The 22,426-nt window shown below is 43.4% G+C and overlaps 2 pseudogenes; one reads left to right on the top strand and one right to left on the bottom strand.

Moving 5' to 3' along the window:
* Positions 1–4,638, top strand: part of LOC115143352 (cadherin-4-like) — a 362,505-nt pseudogene extending 357,867 nt beyond the window's left edge.
* A 3,343-nt stretch (positions 4,639–7,981) lies between these two features.
* LOC115143348 (transcription initiation factor TFIID subunit 4-like) lies at positions 7,982–20,982 on the bottom strand (annotated as a pseudogene).
* Positions 20,983–22,426: the final 1,444 nt, after the last annotated feature.

Genomic DNA, 22,426 nt, shown 5'->3' with positions numbered 1-22,426 from the left:
TGTAAGTGTAATGATATTTGATTAACATGATGGAGATTCATGTCAACCTATCTGGTTATGTGCCTGCTGTACTGTAGGTATGACTGCATTTGGCTGATGAGTCTCCATAGCTGTCAGACAAACTTAGCCATGTACAGTGGCGATTATACCATGTAAATCTTGGTGGGGCAAACTCAAAAAAAATGTTAGATGCATGCCAGCAAAGCTTAAACACAACACATTAATTGCACTATAACAGTGACAAACGGTGCACATAAACTGTTAGCTGTCCCAACAGCAGAGCTTTCTTTTCAGCACCATGGAGTGAAACCTTACCACCGCTACACCTGGCTATCAGTGGAGCCTTGTCTGACAGCAAAACAGTTCATTCAGCCTCATTTGCTGCCTTTAAGAAAACACAACTGATATGGCTGACTTACTTAAAACCTCTCTGGGATAGGTGGGACGCAATCGTCCCACTTGGCCAATAGCCAGGGAAAATGCAGAGCACCAAATTCAAATAAAATACTATAAAAATCATACTTTCATTAAATGACACATGTAAGATACCAAATTAAAGCTACACTCGTTGTGAATCCAGCCAACATGTCAGATTTCAATAAGGCTTTCGGTGAAAGCATAAGATGCTATTATCTGATGATAGCACAACAGTAACCAAAGAGAGTAGCATATTTCAACCCTGCAGGCACGACACATAAAGCAGAAATAAAAATATAATTCATGCCTTACCTTTGATGAGCTTCTTTTGTTGGCACTCCAATATGTCCCATAAACATCACAAATGGTCATTTTGTTCGATTAATTCCGTCGATATATATTCAAAATGTCAATTTATTTGGCGCATTTGATCTAGAAAAACACAGCTTCCAACTTACGCAACGTCACTACAAAATATCTCAAAAATTACCTGTAAACTTTTCCAAAACATTTCAAACTACTTTTGTAATACAACTTTAGGTATTTTTAAACGTTAATAATCTATCAAATTGAAGACGGGATGATCTGTGTTCAATACAGGAGGAATACAAACTGACGCTACTTTTCTGGTCATGCGCCTCTAACAAACAGTCCGCATGAAGTGACACACATTCTGAGCTGTGCTACTTCTTCATTACACAAAGGAAAAACCTCCACAGATTTCTACAGACTGGTGACATCCAGTGGAAGCGGTAGGATCTGCAGGAAAGTCGATTAGACATCTGGATTCCCCATGAAAACCTGCAGTAGGAAAACCTGCAAAATCGGCAGTGTATTAAATACTTGTTCTACCCACTGTATTTCCCTGGCATATTACTTAAATTATGCAGCAGCATACAAGCCATTGTTGGACTCATCGTTGTGCTGTGCTCACTTGAACAGGAAGGTGGCTCAGCGGTCCGTCTTGTGGGCAAATTTTGTCATGAAACTTTGTCATCAAAGTCTGGTATTTTTTGGATTTATGGTGCTTTCAAGACAACTGTGAAGTCGGGAAAAAAACAAGCTTGAATCATGACGTCAGTGATCTTCAGGTCGGAGCTCTAGAAAGAGGCCCAATTTCCTGACTTGGAATTCCGAGTTGAATGTTCAAAGCCTATTTTCCCAGGCGGAGTTAGTTTTTGTCTGAGTTCCCAGTTGTCTTGAACTCACTGAAGTCTGAGATTTCCAAGTTCCGAGTTTCTGGTTGTTTTGCACGCGACAGAAGTCATGCTGGATTGACAGCATGGCCAATGTATTCAACCTTTTCTGGCCTATAGTGGTGCATGAGAATGTTTATCCTTTTTAGCTTGGGAAAGAGACCCTTAAACCCAGACTTGGCCCACACACCCTCTCCACCGAATAGCAGGGGAAGCAAAATAGTAATTGCTTTGCAAAGCTTGCAGTTAGCTACTGATTCCTTCCAAACCACCCACTGTTGAATTTTCAATTTCAAACTTGTTGTGTAATGTTAATGTCCAATGGCCGATGAGCACCGATATGTTTTATCTATAATTTCTCTTTATATGACAAGGATGGAAATTGATTTGTCAGTATCAATCAAATCAAATCAAATGTATTTATATAGCCCTTCGTACATCAGCTGATATCTCAAAGTGCTGTACAGAAACCCAGCCTAAAACCCCAAACAGCAAGCAATGCAGGTGTAGAAGCACGGTAGACATGTGTCTTTCATCAAAGTTTATGATGAGTATTTCTGTTATTTGATGTGGCTCTCTGCAATTTCTCCGGATATTTTGGAGGCATTTCTGAACATGGCGCCAATGTAATCTGAGGTTTTTGAATATAAATATGAACTTGATCGAACAAAACATACATGTATTGTGTAATATTGAGTCCTGTGAGTGTCATCTGATGAAGATCGTCAAAGGTTAGTGAATAATTTTATCTATATTTCTGCTTTTTGTGACTCCTCTCTTTTGTCGGAAAATGGCTGAATGCTTTCTGTGACTAGTTGCTGACCTAACATAATGATACGTTCTGCTTTTGCCGAAAACCCTTTTTGAAATCGGACACTGTGGTTGGATTAACGAGGAACGTTTATCTTTAAAATGGTGTAAAATACTTGTATGGTTGAGGAATTTAACTATGAGATTTCTGTTGTTTTGAATTTGGCGCCCTGCAATTTCACTGGCTGTTGGCGAGGTGGGACGCTAGGGTCCCGAACGATCCCAGAGAGGTTAATCATCCTTGAGATGGTTCTACAACTTAATTGGAGTCCACCTGTGGTAAATTCAATTGATTGGACATGATTTCAAAAGGCACACACATGTCTATATAAGGTCCCACAGTTGACAGTGCATGAGTTGATAGCCATGAGGTCAAAGGAATTGTCCATAGATCTGGGGAAGGGTACCAAAACATTTCTGCAGCATTGAAGGTCCCCCAAAACACAGTGGCCTCCATCATTCTTAAATGGAAGAAGTTTGGAACCAACAAGACTCTTCCTAGCGCTGACTGCCCAGCCAAACTGAACAATCTGGGGAGAAAGTCATTGGTCAGGGAGGTGACCAAGAACCCGATGGTCACTTTGCCAGAACTCCAGAGTTCCTCTGTGGAGATGGGAGAACCTTCCAGAAGGACAACCATCTCTGCAGCACTCCACCAACCAGGCATTTAGAGTGGCCAGACGAAACCCACTCGACAGCCCGCTTGGAGTTTGCCAAAAGGCATCAAAAGGACTCTCATACCATGAGAAACTAAATTCTTTGGTCTGATGAAACAAAGATTGAACTCTATGGCCTAAATGTCAAATCTGGAGGAATCCTGGCACCATCCCTCCGGTGAAGCATGGTGGTGGAAGCATCATGCCGAGGGGATATTTTTCAGTGGTAGGGACTGGGAGACTAGTCAGGATCGAGGGTAAAATTAAACCAAACCATAGGCGGACAGCTGGAGTCAGGCATGAAGATTGTTCTGCGAGAGAGACGACAGAAGTGGAGAGCTGAAGGTTTTCCTAGTAGAACAGAGTTGAGTTTGCGGGTCTTTTTTCTGTATGTGGCCACTGCTCATGTTCTAAAAATCTTGGTGTCCAGAGAAGACACATTTCTGAGGTGAGCAGGATGATTATGTGAGGGTGTTATGTCGGGATGCCACCGGGGTGCAAACAAAGTCGGGAGAAGAGGAATATTGGGACAGGAACACAGAAAGGTGGATTTCTGAGGAGGAATGGAGAAAAAGCAACATATTAAATTCCAAAGAAGAAGAAAAATATTCAAGGAAGTAGCATTTCTTGAGGAGCAAGCCAAATAACGATGCCAAATTAGCAGTGTCATAACTCTCCTTGCTGAAGATCCAAGGCCTCAGATCAGCTTGGCAAATGTCTGACAATGACCAGACCCCTCTCACCCACAGACGAGGAAGGGGGGGGGGGGTTGACACCTTATCACTCTGTCATAAATTAGGGAGGAGGGGAATCCCTCCTGCTGTTCAGTATGAAGAGACTTTTGCTGCCAAAACAATAACACTGAAAAAGTGAATACTGGAACAATATTTCTAAGATAGGAATGTTAGGAATGGTCTGTGGGGATCTAAAGAATAATCATGTCATATTGCTTGTCATCTTGTGATGTTATTAAAAACTGTATGAACCAAATACTGAACTGAGGAAGGAAACCCCCTTTGGCTGTCAAGTTTCCATCCAATATGATGTTAATACAATAATACAAGGATTAAATTATTGTTGTTAAGATAGGAATGTGATTTTGGTTTTCTAATGAGATAATGTTTTTTCACTTCCTTTGCACATTAAGTAGCCACACTCCGAATTAGGTCAGAATAGTGTGTCAGTGTGATGGAACTGCCCTTTCTGACCAGAGTGCTTAAAAGGACTCGCTAGGATTTAACACACCATACCAGAAGACGTGAGACCGTGGTCCTTATATTGAAATGGTTGGAAACCCTGAAACTCTCAACACTAGAAGATGAAGACTAGACCCTAACATTGCCAGTCTGCAGCTGGGCATATAAAAGTGGTCCTAGAACATTGACTAAAGACACGAGGTGGGAAGGAGAAAATCCCATCTCAGACAATCACTGTGTATCTGTTCTATTTGAACACTCCAGTACAAGACCAAGACAACTAAGAAGAAGGACATTGTGACCTCTGGTGGAAAATCAGAGCCTTTCACCGAAGCGGGACACTACAACTTCCCCATAGAATGATTGACTGGTTTCAACAGAGAGATGACGAACAAAGATATCTACACGTAAATAAACTTTCAGGACCATGTCTTTCAAAGATAATTCATAAAAATTAAAATATCTTCACAGAAATTCATTGTAAAGGGTTTTAACACTGTTTCCCATGCTTGTTCAATTAATAAGCCCTTATGGAACGGTCATTAAGACACCAACAGCTTACAAACGGTAGGCAATTAAGGTCACAGTTATGAAAACTCTGAAAAACACCAAAGGAAAGATGCCCAGGATCCCTGCTCATTTGCGTGAACGTGCCTTCAGCATGCTGCAAGGAGGAATGAGGACTGCAGATGTGGCCAGGGCAATAAATTGCAATGTCCATACTATGAGACGCCTAAGACAGTGCTACAGGAAGACAGGACGGACGGCTGATCGCCCTCGCTGTGGCAGACCACGTGTAACAACACCTGCACAGGATCGGTACCTCCAAACATTACAGGATGGCAACTACAACTGCCTGAGTTACACCAGGAACACACAATCCCTCCATCAGTGCTCAGAATATCCTCAATAGGCTGAGAGAAGCTGGACTGAGGAATTGTAAGCCTGTTGTAAGGCAGGTCCTCACCAGACATCACCGGCAACAATGTCGCCAATGGGCACAAACTCACCGTCGCTGGACCAGACAGGACTGGCAAAAAGTGCTCTTCACTGACGAGTTACGGTTTTGTCTCACCGGGGGTGATGGTCGCGTTTATCGTCGATGGAATGAACGTTACACCGAGGCTTGTACTCTGGAGTGGGATCGTTTGGAGGTGGAGGGTCCGTCATGGTCTGGGGCGGTGTGTCACAGCATCATCGGCCTGCACTTGTCATTGCAGGCAATCTCAACACTGTGCGTTACAGGGAAGACAACCTCCTCCCTCATGTGGTACCCTTCCTGCAGGCTCATCCTGACATGACCCTCCAGCATGACAATGCCACCAGCCATACTGCTCGTTCTGTGCGTGATTTCCTGCAAGACAGGAATGTCAGTGTTCTGCCATGGCCAGCGAAGATCCCAGATCTCAATCCCATTGAGCACATCTGGGACCTGTTGGATCGAAGGGTGAGGGCTAGGGCCATTCCCCCCAGAAATGTCCGGGAACTTGCAGGAGCCTTGGTGGAAGAGTGGGGTATCATCTCACAGCAAGAACTGGCAAATCTGGTGCAGTCCATGAGGAGGAGATGCACTGCAGTACTTAAATCAGCTGGTGGCCACACCAGATACTGACTGTTACTTTTTATTTTTATTATTTTATTTTGACATTCCCTTTTTTCAGGGACACATTATTCAATTTCTGTTAGTCACATGTCTGTGGAACTTGTGGAACTTGTTCAGTTCATGTCTCAGTTGTTGAAACTTGTTATGTTCATACAAATATTTACACGTTACGATTGCTGAAAATAAATGTAGTTGACAGTGAGTTTGCTGAGTTTACATTCATGATCTCTTACCCAAACGGGCGGTGGTTCGTTTGCAGAGTAAATTATTACTTTGAGGGTAGTTTCCACATGTATCAACGAAAGTTTGACTCTCTCTTTGTCTCTCTCTCTCCCTATCTACCCCTGTCTTTTGTGGTAACCAAGCAGTCATGCTGTTGTTAGTCCACTAGGGACTTTTTCTCTGTTTATGTTATTCTGTGTTATTATTTTGTTAGCTAGTAAATAAATAAACTAATATTGTGTAGTGCTGAATCATAAGTAAAGCTGGGGTTCTTGCGGATCCAAGGAGTTTGCAACGTTCAGAATGAGACTGATATGAGCTAATGATTAAGTTACTTTTATCGATATAGAACTTATATATATTTTAGAGTTTGATTCGGGAGATGGTAACTCTATAAACAATTTCTTCTGTGGTGCCTAAAATTCCTAATGAGTTAATTGTTACATTATTAATTTAATTGTGTAACAATTAAACATGGTTAGTTGTTTCGATAAATAACAGTCATCACATTAATGAAAGTCACGTCACAACAGCAGGTGCAGTTTCCCTTTAACAAATGAGAGGTCATAAACAAACATGTTCTATGACACATCACAGGAAGCAGTGATGTCACTTCTACCCCCTTGAAGGCTCAGGGTATTTACCCACCACCTCCAGGTGCACTCACTGAGATGTCGCTAGGCAACTACAGTCCCCGTTCTGTTTCTGGCACTCAAGTGGGAGATTATGTGGACTTAACTCTGAAAGAGCAGCCATGTCGTGCAGTAGAAGGGAATTACCAGGGAAAATATTGGATTGGGCCGAAGCACAAAGGGCAGGTGAGCCTGAAACACCAGAGCTGTACTCAGATGCCCTGTCTGTTAGGCACCAAGGAAGCAACCAACACTGACTCACATCCCAGCATTGAGTGCTCTGCTCACTTGGGGGAGTGCCACATACTTGTGTAAGTTATTGACACTGTATAAGATCATCACTATTCAATGAAAAGATGTGTGTTGTTCAGGAATATGTTCAGCAACAGCATCGATGAGATGATGCTTTATAGGTCACAGACACTGAGCACTGACCTCACCCTCTGGCTGTCTTAGATTGGAGATTGAACTGAGTAAACAGTTCAGTGATAAAGGGATAAATCAAGTCACAGCCATGCATGCAGCTTACAATTTATAATGAAATCCACAATGAGCAGATCCTGCTCTGCTGAGGTTACCTGAAAACATACACCTGTCAATAGCGCAAGTTACTACTGCCATCTTGTGGAAATGAACAGCATGACCATTGAACAGAGTGGATATATAATTAATCAGTATTGAAAGCTGCAGCTGTCCATTATATGAATTGTTCTGCATGCATGTTGAAGCTGGTCACAATCAGTGTAACATCAGGCCTATGTCCCAACAGACACTCCGAATGGTGTAATTGTTTCAATCCCCCAGTTGTGGTGAATGTTACTTGGCATCTGATGTAGCATCTGTTTCCAATACGTCAGGCACACTATGCAGCCTATTCCTGTCTTTTAATAATAGTGGATGTCTGAACCGAGCCGAACCGACACAGAACAGAAGGACAGACTGGTATGCTGCTGTGTCTGTCTGTTCTGTTGAGCTGGCGGACAGATATTGATGATGACAGATGTTGGTTTTATAGATGCCAGCAGACAGGAAATGGGTCAGGAGAATGTGAAAATGTCTCAATCCTATTGGTTCAACCTGAAGATTAGGACCACCTAAATTAAAATGAGCTACTTTGAAAGTCTGTACAGTATATTGACCTTGTAAAACTACAACACTGTTCATCCAAGATCTGCAATAACCAAATAATAATTGTATTTCATAAACTGAACATGAATATGTTAGTGATGTAGCATTGTCCTCTAGTGCATGAATATGAAAATATGGCAAAATATTTTGCACTTTTAATGAAGGAGTTTATCTTTCAATCCTATACAAAACCATTGCAGTTAAAAAACTTTAGGTAAAATATTTACATATGAACAAGTGTCTGTGCAAAATGTACAAGAAATAAGGGAGACATGCTATGCTTCTCCCTTACTTTGATTTCTCTGTAAGAGACAAATATGGAAAGTAAAGGTACTGAAAAATCTTCATCTAAAATCAAAGTGATCAGGAAAATATACCACTGAGTTCTAGCCAGGGCTGTCCAATGGGGCATCAGAACAGAAGCACAGATTATTGAACAGATAATAATAACATCACCATTCATACCTCAGAATATCATCAAGTCTAGGGTTAGAATATAAGAATAAAGTTATTTGAGAAATGGTAGAATACATGCAGTCCAATAAAAATAATAAAAATGAAACTTTCCTACATGCATATGCACAGTTGTTTTGTGGTGGCAAAGGGGCCTTTGAGTTGTCTATTTTAAAATAGTTTTTACTATTGTTGAAATCCAATAATTCATCATTGCAAATAACTAAATGACCCAAAAATGCATGAAACAAATATTAAATCATTAGAATACAATTGTAGAGACTATCAACTCATTCCCTCTAAAATACAAATTTTCACACCTTATCCCATGCAGAAACATTAGATGTGATCTCAAAAACACAAATGGAGACTGAAAAGAAAAACGTGTTTGATCTGATTACAGAATATAAATACAAGACATTGAATTCAAGACAAGCTCAAACAGAGAAACTAAAGACACATTGACTGCTTCAGATTTCAGAATGAATCACTAGATGAATTGCTTTGCTGTTCAACATTATATTAAAATATATGGCTTCTTTTGTCAGGAAGGCAAGAAGAAATCAGAAGTGTTCAAACTAATTCAGAGGCCAATAGAATACCAAAAACAAAATAAGGATAATTGTTCTCAACAATCGCTAGAAACACTGATGATTAATTATTAAAAATATATTTTTTCATATAAACAGAATTATAAAATAAATGGACTATTTTGTAGAATCGGTTTGCACACTACAAAACGGCCTTCCAAGTAAAATGTATAATAATCTATTTATTTATTTACAGTTTCATTAAAAGGGGATTCTAAAACAAAGTCAATAAAAACAGTAGAAAATGTGAACGTTCCAGGATTGCTCTGATGGAAGGTGGAGGAGTGTTGAGGGAGCAGTCAGGCCTAGAACCAGATGAAGAGCGAAAGGACAACCAGAGTATACAGGGGAGACAAACGTTCCAGTCACTTTAGGTAGCTCCAGTCACTGTGGCCTGGAGAATCTTGACATCGTTGTATTCTATTTGAGGTGTTGCTTTAGTGAAGGTTAGGGTGACAGTTCTCTGGACTGGCTCTCTGGGTGTCTATTTGAGGAAGCCTTTGTAGAGGAGATGGGAGTGACTGGTGTCTCTCTCATTCTCCAAACAGAAGAGCAGGTCCCTGAGGTTAACACGAGTGATGCGCTGGCGGATAAACTGTCTGGATGCTCCTGAACTACCACTACCAGACGCAGCGGGACTGGACCCTGAGCCCTGAGAGAGAGATGGGGAGGGAGAGTGACAGTCAGAGAGAACAAGAGGGAGTTTGAAAGTGGCAGAGAGTGAGAAAGTGGCAGATAGTTGAGAGGGAGTTTGAGGGCAAAAGACAAATAAAAAAGGAGACAGAGAAGATTGCGATTTGACTATTTGATTGCGATTTGACTACATGAAGAAACAGCCCACAACCACACTAAGAGAAGGTGGAGATCATGTTACCTCAGCTCCAGCTGCAGCGGCTGCAGCCTCCATTTTCCTCTTCTTCCTGGGGCCTATGGCTGCCAGCGCCGTCAGGTTAGCTTCCTTCTGTCTCAACTGAAACAGCTCCTGCTGCTGCATCTGGAGACAAACACATATACACGAGATAGGCCTACACAAACACACCCCTACTATGGACACTTCGGTGACACATATTTTATTATGCCAAATTCTCATAAGCCTATCCATCCCTCTTACCTCTTTGGCCTTCTGTTTCAACCGCAGCTGCTCAGGGTCTTCTTGACGAGAACGAGACTGAAAGGACACCCATCAGAAAACAGATCGGAATGTGTTACTGGGTCTCCAGAATAAAGTAATTAATGTCCACCCTCTCACCATTAGTGGCCCTAAAAGTCTAATATAATAGGAGTGATAGTGGAATGGGTCTGTGCTGAAACAGCTTCAGTACCTTTGCTGCCTTCATCAGAATCTCTCTCTCCTGCTCCTCTTTCCTCTGTTTCTCCATCTGATCCAGCTGCTCAAAGAACTTGATCTGGGCACGCATGTCGCTCGTCTGCTCGTACCGACTGTCCTCCTATCAACACATACATTCATTCACCATAAAGTACCAGACTATAGGAACACATGCTAAAGATGCAAATAAGCACAAAACTGTACAGACCTTGAAGTTGATGTTCCTCTGCTGGGCCACCTCAGAGACTTTCTCCAACAGGTTCTGAAGCCTGGTCTGGGAAGCGTGGGACACGTAGTTCACTACCTCCGGCCCAAGATCACTCACACCAAACTTCTTACCTGAAGAGGGGAAACACTTGCAGTCAGTGAAAGCTAAGCTCAAAGGTGCATTTTTCAGTGTGTGTAACTGTGTATATGTTAGTCTCACCTATTTCCAGTATTCTACTGGTCAGTGTGGAGGTATGGAGGAAGGCCTCGTCCTTACAGGACCGTGTCACCGCTCCCACCAGCTCGGAGTTGGTTGCCAGGATACGGGCACTCTCCTCAGACAGGTTAACCCCAGCCATAGATGCCACATCATTGATGTCATCGTCATCCCTGGACACAAAAAAACCCAGTCAGCCAGGCAACAGCTACAGAACTTTTCAATCTTTCTTTTTAGTTGTGATAATTGTCCTCCTACTGGTTTGTGGATGGGATGTACATAGCTGACCTGAATGTGCCCCCAGCTTCCTTCAGCTTGTTCTTCTGAACTACAGTGGCCAGAGAGGCAGCACCAGGAGACGACTTAGATCCAGTCAACACTCCAGGATTCACTACAGGGACTGGGAGATAGACAGGAGTGAGAAAGAGATCAGACAGATGTGATTTCTTGGTTTCTCTTTTTGTATTACATGGTCTCCTCCCCCACTCACCTGTCTGTAGCTGTTTGAGCTGCACCTGTGGCTGTCCCAGCATGATGTGACTGTGGGGGGGCGGTCCTCTGAGGGTCACCATGGGGGTCATCTGAAGAGGCCTTACCATTGCCCCCTGCTTCCGAGGCTGGAGCACCTGATGGTTCAAGGTTAGGGGTCAATGGAGCAGTTGGAAAGATGTAGGCGGGAAATCCTTTCATATACACTATATATTCACAAAAGTATATGGACAACGCCTTCAAACAATTATTTCAGCCACACCCGCTGCTGACAGGTGTATAAAACCAAGCACACTGATGCAATCTCCATAGTAAACATTGGCAGTAGAATGGCCTTACTGAAGAGCTCAGTGACTTTCAATGTGGCAACATCATAGGATGCCACCTTTCCAACAAGTCAGTTGTCAAATTTCAGCCCTGCTCTAGCTGCCCTGATCAACTGTAAGTGCTGTTATTGTAAAGTGGAAACGTCTAGGAGCAACAACGGCTCAGCCGCAAAGTGCTAAGCCACACAATCTCACAGAACGAGACCGCCGAATGCTGAAGCGCATATCGGTCTTTGGTTGTAACATTCACTACCAAGTTCCAAACTGCCTCTGGAAGCAACGTCAGCACAATAACTGTTCGACGGGAGCTTCATGAAATGGGTTTCCATGCCCGAGCAGCCGCACACAAGCCTAAGATCACCATGTGCAATGCCAAGCTTCAGCTGGAGTGATGTAAAGCTCGCTGCGTTTGGACTCAGGAGCAGTGGAAACGCGTTCCCTGGAGTGGTGAATCATGTTTCACCATCTGGCAGTCCGACGGACAAATCTGGGTTTGGCGGATGCCAGGAGAACGCTACCTGCTCCAATGCATAGTGCCAACTGTAAAGTTTGGTGGTGGAGGAATAATGGTTTGAGGCTCTTTTTCATGGTTCGGGCTAGGCCCCTTAGTTCCAGTGAAGCAAACTATTTTTTGTTTGTTGTAATTTTTACCCCTATTCGTGATATCCAATTGGTAGTTACAGTCTTGTCCCATCGCTGCAACAACCCTACGAAGGTCGAGAGCCATGCGTCCTCCGAAACACGACCCTGCCAAGCCGCACTGCTTCTTGACTCACTGCTCACTTAACTCGGAAGCCAGCCGCACCAATGTGTTGGTAGAAACACCGTCCAGCTGGCAACTGAAGTCAGCGCAATGGGACAAGGAAATCCCGGACGACGCTGGGCCAATTGTGCATCGCCTCATGGGTTTCCCAGTCACGGCCGGCTGTGACACAGCCTGGGATCGAACCCAGGTTTGTAGTGACGCCTCAAGCACTGCGATGCAGTGAAGGGAAATCTTAACGCTACAGCATACAATGACATTCTAGACGATTCTGTGCTTCCAACTTTGTGGCAAACAGTTTGGGGAAAGACCTTTCCAGTTTCAGCATGAATGTCCCCATGCACAAAGTGAGGTCAATACAGAAATGGTTTGTCAAGATGGTTGTGGAACAACTTGACTGCCCTGCACAGAGCCCTGACCTCAACTCCATCAAAAATTTTGGGATGAATTGGAATGCCGACTGCGAACCAGGCCTAATCGCCCAACATCAGTTCCCGACCTCACTAGTGCTCGTGGCAAGTCCCCGCAGCAATGTTCCAACGTTAGTGGAAAGCCTTCCCAGAAGAGTGGAGGCTGTTATAGCAGCAAAGTGAGGCACAACTCCATATTATTGCCCATTATTTTGGAATGAGATGTTCAACATACTTTTGTTCATGTAGTGTACTTCTAATACTAACGATCTTAATAAGAGTAAACAATGAGATGTGATTATAATCTATCACTATTAATAGCAATATGGTGGTATAGTACCATTGGGGTAGTCAGCCCCTGTTTGCTGATGACAGACTGGAGGTGTGGTCTGATGGTTGGGGCTGCAGGGCGCAGGGCTGGGCTGTCCAGTACCACAGTGGTTGGGGTGGTGGCAGAGGCCTGCTGCTGGAGCCCACTGTGCTGGATGAAGGCTGCTGAGTCTGGGGTGAGCTGCCGCAGAGCAGGAAGGCTCCTCTGGAGGACAGACAGACAGAAAGGCAGAGATCATTTGATCATTTGGCAGAATAGTTTGGTGGGTTAGCAAACTGGTGGGTGGGTGCTGAAGACTGGGTCATAACTTGGTTTTGTTTATTCAATGGTGCGTAGGAGGATTCCTTACCTTGAGGAAAGGCACGAGGTAAGGCTGAGGTGAGGAGTTGAGCTCTCTGTATAACCTGTTTGTGAAGTCCTCGACTTCAATCTTCCCTTCCTGTTGGAAATGAGAACAGACCATCAGTTCCAAAGAAATATGCTAAATGTTAATCATCAGATTGCAATCCCTGTCTATTGTGATACTCTCAGCATCTGACACCAACAGTCCTGATCTCTACCCTGAGTGGTGTGTCTGGTCTAGAAGTGGCACCACCCAGAGTGGTGTGGCAAAAAAAAATCTGGGGCCTGTAGTTTTCTGGTAACCTAACCCGGTAAAACTCTAGACCTTATACGGTATAATGTGATTAATCTGTCGTAAAAAGGTTTAATATGGGCCATTATGGGACCAGAGTTTTTCTAAATCATGTCACATGGTTTAAAAAAAAATCTCCTGGCCTTGGGGAGGATGAAAACTCAGCAACCTTGTACTTGTTCATAAGAACTATATTTTAAAGGACTAGGGGTGTTTCCTATTCAGACACCTCTTGGAAAGCAACCTATTTGGACAATACAACACACAGGGCTGAGTTTGCTTTATACAGGTTTGCATCATGTAGTCCTGCCCTACGCAACTGCAGGCCTAATTAAAGATGTATTCAGTCTGTGAGCTATTGTGTTTATTGATTCATTCCAGTTAATAATTTTGGATTGAAAAAGTCTAGGTAAACTAGTCAGCCCAAGTTTTAATATACTGAACAAAAATATTAAAACGCAACATGCAACAATTTCAACAATTATAACAAGAGTTATAATTCATATAAGGAAATAAGTCAATTGAAATACATTCATTAGGCCCTAATCTATGGATTTCACATGACTGGGCAGGGGAGCAGACATGGGTGGGCCTGAGGGCATATGCCAACCTACTGGGGAGCCAGGCCCAGCCAATCAGAATGAGTTTTTCCCCACAAAAGGGCTTTATTACAGACAGAAATAGTCCTCAGTTTCATCAGCTGTTCAGGTGGCTGGCCTGAGACGATCCCACAGGTGAAGAAGCCAGATGTGGAGGTCCTGGGCTGGCTGTTACACGTGGTCTGCGGCTGTGAGGCCGGTTTGACGTACTGCCAAGTTCTCTAAAACGACGTTGGAGGCAGCTTATGGTAGAGAAATTAACATAAAAATTATCTGGAAACAGCTCTGGTCGACATTACTGCAGTCAACATGCCAATTGCACGCTCTCTCAAAACTTGAGACTGTAGCATTGTGTTGTGTGACAAAACTCCAGATGTTTTTGTTGTCCCCTCCCCTGCACAGGGTGCGCCTGTGTAATGATCATGCTGTTTAATCAGCTTCTTTATATGCCACACCTGTCAGGTGAATGGATTATCTTGGTAGGATAAATGCTCACTAACAGCCATGTAAACAAATGTGTGCACAAGATTTGAGAGAAATAAGCTTTTTGTGCGTATGGAACATTTCTGGGATCTTTTTTTTCACTTCATGAAACATAGGACAAACACTTTACATGTTGCGTTTATATTTTTGTTCAGTATATAAACCAAATTTGATCCGATTCACAATTTCTCGCAAACAAAATGGGCTACAAATACACAACGTTACCACTTTGTTTACCCTGGCCAGAGGGACAGGGCGCATAGTAGACAGTTGCTGTTGTTAGTAGCCTACAGTTGATCAGACTAAAAAATAGTGTTGTTTCCATACAATACCGCATGTCAGATGGCTAATGTTTAGGTGTATAGGCTACTACATTTATGGAAGAGTTTTTGCTTTTATTTATTTATTTTAAATTTGACCTTTATTTAACTAGGCAAGTGAGTTAAGAACAATTTTTTTATTTACAATGACGGCCTAGGAACAGTGAGTTAACTGCCTTGTTCAGGGGCAGAACAACAGATTTTTACCTTGTCAGCTCCGGGATTCAATCTTGCAACCTTCCTGTTACTAGTCCAACGCTCTAACCACTAGACTACCTGCCGCCCCACAGAGTTTTTGCTTGTGTCTGACGGGAGTGATGTGTTATCACACTTGCTAAATAAATACTGGATAAGTTGAGATAACACCTTAAGCTTTGTGCCCAGACCATGCGACCTGCAATTTACTTGAATCTGATTGGTCAAGACACGTTAAGAGCCTGAAGCAGCATTCCGATGTGAAGACCAGAGAAATTGTGTGCGAGTTGTCAACTCATGTGGCAAAACCGTCAAAAAAACAGCACTTAACACTTTGCATCGATATATTTTATTAAACTAAATCAAAAGTGGTGTGACGCTGCCACACCTGATTGAAAAGTGCGGTGGCAAATGCCGCCTCGCCACATGTTTTCCTGCAGCCCTGGTGTGGTCACTCACCAGGAGATCTTTGACCAGGTCTTTAACGTTGGCGGCAGTCTCTGAGGACTGCTTCCCGCTGGACGCCAGCTTGATTAATGTAGACAGGAAGTTCTTGCATTTCTTCACATTCTCCATCGTCTCCTACAGCAAAACAAACAAGGGGCAGACTTAGAAACAAAGTCAAGCTCCTTATTTGAGGAACCATCATGGGCTCTTGTGTCATCAAAATCCATCATATCCTTCTAAATTTGCAGTATTTGTATTGTGTTTACCAGAGACCATAAAAGCACTAGAAATACAGCTATGGTCTAGCAAAGGAGCATTCCCTGAACAGAGGACCTAGCCCTGACCAATGGGGGTGGGTGGAACCTAGTTCCGCACCGTTGCCAAGGTGACAGTGGTCCCGGGTGATGCGGTGACGGTCCTCTGGGTGGCCCCTGGTAGCGCTGTCCCCATAGAAGTGCCTGCAGCAGCCCCTACCACAATCATGGGACTCTGGGGGGGAAATACACACATCATAAAGGTTGTTATATTCAATGCACCATAAAGTAGATCAAATGCATGACCAAAATAGTGAACATTGACTTCTCTGGGATATATGGGACAGTATCGTCCCACCTCGCCAACAGCCAGTGAAATTGCAGGGCGCCAAATTCAAAACAACAGAAATCCCATTATTAAAGTTTCTCAAACATACAAGTATTTTACATAATTTTAAAGATAAACTTCTTGTAAATCCAGCCACAGTGCCCGATTTCAAATGTGCTTTCGCCGTAAAGCCTACCAAACGATTATGTTAGGTCAGCACCTAGTCACAGAAAACCATACAGCCATTTTCCAGCCAAGGAGAGGGCTCACAAAAATCACAAATAGCGATTAAATTCATCACTAAACTTTGATGATCTTCATCAGATGGCACTCACAGGACTTCATGTTACACAATAAATGTGTGTTTTGTTCGATAAAGTTATCTTTATGTCCAAAAACCACATTTGAAATTGGTGTGTTATAATCAGAAATGCATTGTCTCAAACAAACATCCGGTGAAAGTGCAGAGAGCCACATCAAATTACAGAAATACTCATAATAAACATTGATAAAAGATACAAATGTTATGCATGGAATATAGATAAACTTCTCCTTATTAATGCAACCGCTGTGTCAGATTTCAAAATGGCTTTACGGCGAAAGCACACCTTGCGATTATGTTAGGTCAGAGCTAGTCACAGAAAAACATCCAGCCATTTTCCAAAGGAGAGGTGTCAGAAAAGTTAGAAATAGCGTTATAAATATTCACTTACCTTTGATGATCTTGATCGGAATGCACTCCCAGGAATCCCAGTTCCACAATAAATGTTTGTTATGTTCGATAAAGTCCATAATTTATGTCCAAATACCTCCCTTTTGCTCATGCATTTAGCCCAATAATCCAAATGCATAAGGCGCGATCACTTGTTCAGACGAAATAAAAAAAAGTTATATTACAGTTCGTAGAAACATGTCAAACGATGTATGGAATCAATATTTAGGATGTTTTTAACATAAATCTTCAATAATGTTCCAACCGGAGAATTCCTTTGTCTTTAGAAATGCAATGGAACGCAGCTACCGCTCACGGGGGGGGGGGGGTGGTCAGTTCACGGCACTCTGCCAGACCTCTGGCTCAATCAGCTCTCATTCTCTCCTCCTTCACAGTAGAAGCCTCAAACAAGGTTCTAAAGACTGTTGACATCTAGTGGAAGCCTTAGGAAGTGCAATATGACCCCATAGACACTGTATGTTGGATAGGCAATGACTTGAAAAACTACAAACCTCAGATTTCGCACTTCCTGGTTGGATTTTTTTATCAGGTTTTTGCCTGCCATATGAGTTCTGTTATACTCATCATTCAAACAGTTTTAGAAACTTCAGAGTGTTTCTATCCAAATCTACTAATTATATGCATATTCTAGCTTTTGGGCCTGAGTAGCAGGCAGTTTACTCTGGGCACCTTTTTATCCAAGCTACTCAATACTGCCCCCCAGTCCCAAAGAAGTTAAAGGGGAGGAGAGCTATAGCATGGGGCTCCACACACATACTATCCATCACTGGCCGACAACAAACACTCTTCAGATCCCTTTAAAAAAGGACCCAGTGCATACAAGACCTGAGAGAACTGAAAAGGAGTCAGAAACTGTTGGCCCAGGACAAATCAGGCATTCACTGAAACCACTGGCTGTGATAATGAGTGTGTGAGAGCCTGCAGCTTGCACTCATAGTAGATGCACAGAAAACACACATACACTAAACTGACACACCAGGAAAGCACTTTCACACACAAAAGGGGATTCAAGCTCAAAAGAGATGCCTACGTTACAGAAGAGGCCCTCGAGAGAATTTTAAAAAAGCAAGTTTCACATGACTGGTGCCGTTTCTGCCTTCTGCTAAGACCCTACTGTATAATATAACCTACTGTGTGTATCCTACTACATTTCTCCTGCTCTGCTGTAGCCCCCCCACTGCCTGTCCCCCACTGTACCTGTAGGACAGGAGGCCTCTGGAGTGTGGTGGTGACAGGAGGATTCTGGAGTGTGGTGGTGACAGGAGCAGAGGTTGGCACAGGTGAGCCCTGCTTGATGATAGTGGTGGGAGTCACCTGCCTAGTGAGGATGGGCGTTCCAGGAGCCTGAGGAAAAAAGGAAGACAGTCTGATGTGGAGAGTACTTTTGGGGGTAGCTGTGCATGAGGTGATCTTGTCTATTGAACAAACCTGGACTGAGGTGATCTGGAAAGGAGGAGTGCTGGTGGGGGTGGCTGGGCGGGGGGCCATGACTCCCTGGGATTGGGACTGGGACTGCATCTGAGCCAGGGTCTGCTGGTGGATCATCAACAGCTGCCCACTCTCACTGCGCACCAGGACCATACCTGTGGGAAAGAGAAAAGATAATTTGACTTCCCGTAACAGTCCTGTCACCATGTTAGATTCCCTTTACAACACTTTGTAACACTGTAATACATTTGTAACAACACTCCTCTACATCAACAGAAGAGGGATTCTGTAGAACAGGTAGTACTTGGAGGCAGTTCAGCTCCGATCCTCCCACATCTGCTAACATTTAGCTGAGAGATAGAGCGCTGGATAAGGACCATAAACACTGTGCCATTTCATGCTAATCAGTCTTCCTAAAGAAGCAAGGCATAACAAGGCAGCAGAGTTCCATACAGACCGAAGCGGCAGTGTAAACGAGTCACACTGTAATCTACATAGCAATGCATTGGGACACCGTGCCTCGCCACAGGGGGATCAACACGGACTACGCTACAAGAAGGGTCTCAAGAAAAAGACTGGCTGCATTACAGGCAAAGCTGGTCCTGTATTCACAGAGAGCTCACAGAGGCCAGGACATTATACACACACACTTCTTAGACAGGCTGGCACATAGGGCAGCAACAGTCTCCACTTCTGGTGGCGGTCGTCATCATCATACAGCATACAGGTAATACAGTAGTAGTACTCTTACCAGGCCAGAACTGTATGCTATACTTACACATGCCATATCCCTGTCTGCCTTCCCTTATATCTGTTGGTGTTTATGAGTGATCAAACTTTTTACTGTGTAGGCTAAATGTTACATGATAGAATAAATAAATCATAGGGATAAGAGGAAATATATTGAAAAGATCTGAGTATTTGATTATCTACTTGTCATACATCAATTTCCATTTCCTGAGTGTTAACATGAGTTGACAGGAGTGTTAACAGTGCACAGGCAGAGAACAGCGCAGCACAGACACAACAGGAGAGCGTTTGAGAGGCACAACAGGGCACTCTACATCAATTCAATGAACAACCAAGACAGGTCAGCAGGGAAAGTTTGGGATGTTCTGTGCAAATGATGAAGCAATGAACAACCAGTAAGTTTTTTTCCTTTGATTGACGGGTCAACATCATCAGAGAATAATCAATGAAGCAGCAAGTACACTATTACAACACCAAGTCTGCAATATACTTCTATTTGACTGTCTTTAAAACAATGTGTAGGCATAAAATTATAAATATAGGAACAATATTATGTTTTCGTATATTACGTTTTTGTAACTATTTAATTTCAAAGAGAGACAAACGTACCTGGGGGAAGCTGGATGTTCTGAACGTTGGGCTGGTTCGTGGATGTCTGGGGGTGCCGAGGCGCCAACACCTGTTGCGCGATAGAACGGCTCCCTCCCGGGCTCACACCCACTGTCACCGGAGTGGAAGCCCTCGGTGCGCTCTGGAACGACGGGTTCGTTACAGCACATGAAACAGTCTGTATGCTTATTTTGGGCGCCTCTGCCATGATTATGTGCGACCCCGCACTGACAGCCACAGACGAGGGCGACTGACCATTGTTCAGGCAATCGAAAGGCAATCCCGCATTATTCATCGCTGTACCAGATCCCGCAGTTTGCATAGATGGCCTCACAATATGTGATATGGCAGGTCCAGTGCCCAGACTCGCAGCGTGAGACGAGGTGACAACATTCGGAGAGTTCACGAATGATGTCTGGATGATAGTGGTGTTCAATGAAGGTGGCATTACTGCGCTCGCATGTCCTTTTGACAACCCCGGCCCGTTGTTGACAACTGTGACAGCTACCGAGGCATTGCCGCTACTCGTGCAACTACTTGATAGCGGTGTCCCAGTGAGAGAGACAGCGCTTCCTGAATTGTGACAGTTCATTAAACTGCCTCCATTCAAAGTTTGAGTTGCGGAAGAGGCTACTTTCCCCCCGTGGTTTGGGAGAGGAGTTATTATACTGGCACTGACAGCAACAGTCTTTCCTTGGCCGTGTCGTGCCGATGAGTCCGACTCACTCGATGAGGCATCCATAGCTGAACCCTGGGACCACGTATTACTAATAATGACACCCCCTTTGCACTCCAGCCCCTGTTGTGGAGCGGAAACACGGGTGAGAGAAGGGGGTGAACAAACAAGCGAGTGTTTGCTTTCGTTTACACTTGAAACAACAAGCAAAACAACGTTAACACAGCATACCTGCTTTTGCAACCTCTTGAGCAAGTCCCCGTTTGTTCTGCTGGACATTAGCATTAAACCCTGTCCCGGAACTGGCCATGTGTTTAGCGACTGTCTGGCTACTTGCCTCAGGGCTCTCGTGACCCGACAATTCGGACTCAAGAGACCCCACAAGATCACGAACTACTTTCTCGTCCACCTCAGCGTTAAAGAAAACCTCATCTAGCAAATCGGAGCCTGCCGCCATCTTCACACTGCTGCAAGCTATGGAGCGTCGAAAGTAACGCGCGCATGCGCTGAATACATGAAACGTCACCCCACAGAGATTCCAAAGTGCGGTGATTGGTCGTTTCCCGGTGATAAAGGGCGGGACAAATGGCTACTGACTGACATTACCGAGGATGTAAGGGCTGAAACAACACTGAATAACAAGAGCTAGTGGGGAGAAAATCAACTCGATAGTACATGTTGTATGACGCGTATTTGCGATCATATTCTAACCAACTGATTGTGGAATAACTCAATGCTATATATTCGATGATAAATTATGGGTCGCGACAGAATTTTAACCGTACATTTAGACTAATTCCCAGGTGGAGTGCATCTGGGTCCTTTGCTCTGGGGCTTCAAGATGGCTACGCTGTTTTTGTTCAGCTAGTTTGTAGCGCCCCTGTACAAATGCGTTTGGCCACGCCTCTTACAAACAGTTTTTGCATACTGTCAAATCCACATGGGGAGTGTCAACACAGGAAAAGTTGGGTTCTGTGTGAAATACATTTATGGAATTGATAAAATGATCAAACTGGAGAATTTGCTGTTTTTGATAGGAAATTCATATTGTTAGGCGTGTGTATGCCTATATATCATTTTTGCGGTGCATATCTCGTGGCCTAAATGTAAAAAAAATATATATATACAATTAAAACAAAAAAAGAATAATATGACAATGACAATATGTTGAAGGCTATTTATCTGTGCCATCATGCCTAGAAACCTTAGCCCATGCCCTAAAAGGGTTGGTTTCCCAGACACAGCTGCCTAGTAGTATTTTTCAAAAGCACACTTATTAACTGAGAATCTCCAATGAAAGTGTTGTTATTTTTTGGCCAGGACTATGATTAATCGGGAAATTGTCACTGAACGTTTGTGGTTATAGACGAAGATGAGCACCAGCTACAGATTTTTTTTGTGGTTAATTTATCCCACAAATAGGGTTGCGTGTCTCCCCTCAAAGATGGAGAGGAGAAAATAGCGCACACAAAAAACATATCGAACAGATTGGTTTTTAGATGCATGAACAACTGAAAAATATATTTAACATTCCACAGTGCATAGGACACTTCATGCCCCATCAATGATAGGCCTATGTGCCATGGATAGCCTAAATCCATATTGAGTTGTCAGAAAACGTTTAGGCTATTCCCTAAATCCAATTTAAACATTTCTCTCTAGGCCTATTAAAGGGACGTGTTGCAGTGTTACGACAATCATTTAGTTTATCTCCTAGGCTTTCATCCTAGGCTATCATTTTAATGGACATGTGTCCCCCAATTGGGTTTGTAACATAAAGCACCAGCTTTAACAAATTGTGCGCCTGCTAATACATTCGAGTTTGGTGTTTGCTTCAGGGAATGCTCAAACAAGACGGCTTGTGTAGAAGTAGAAATAAAAGCTACTTAACAGAAACAATGAGCACTGGAATACCTTGTAGTGGAAGTAAAATAAGTCTAATATCCAAGGCCTGGATTCGTTATGAGGGCATTTTGTATTCACTCGACAAGGATAAC

This window comes from Oncorhynchus nerka, linkage group LG15, assembly GCF_034236695.1.
Source record: "Oncorhynchus nerka isolate Pitt River linkage group LG15, Oner_Uvic_2.0, whole genome shotgun sequence".
Classification (NCBI taxonomy): Eukaryota; Metazoa; Chordata; class Actinopteri; order Salmoniformes; family Salmonidae; genus Oncorhynchus; species Oncorhynchus nerka.
Note: the sequence above shows the minus strand (reverse complement) of the source record. Positions and strands in the feature narration are given on the sequence as shown.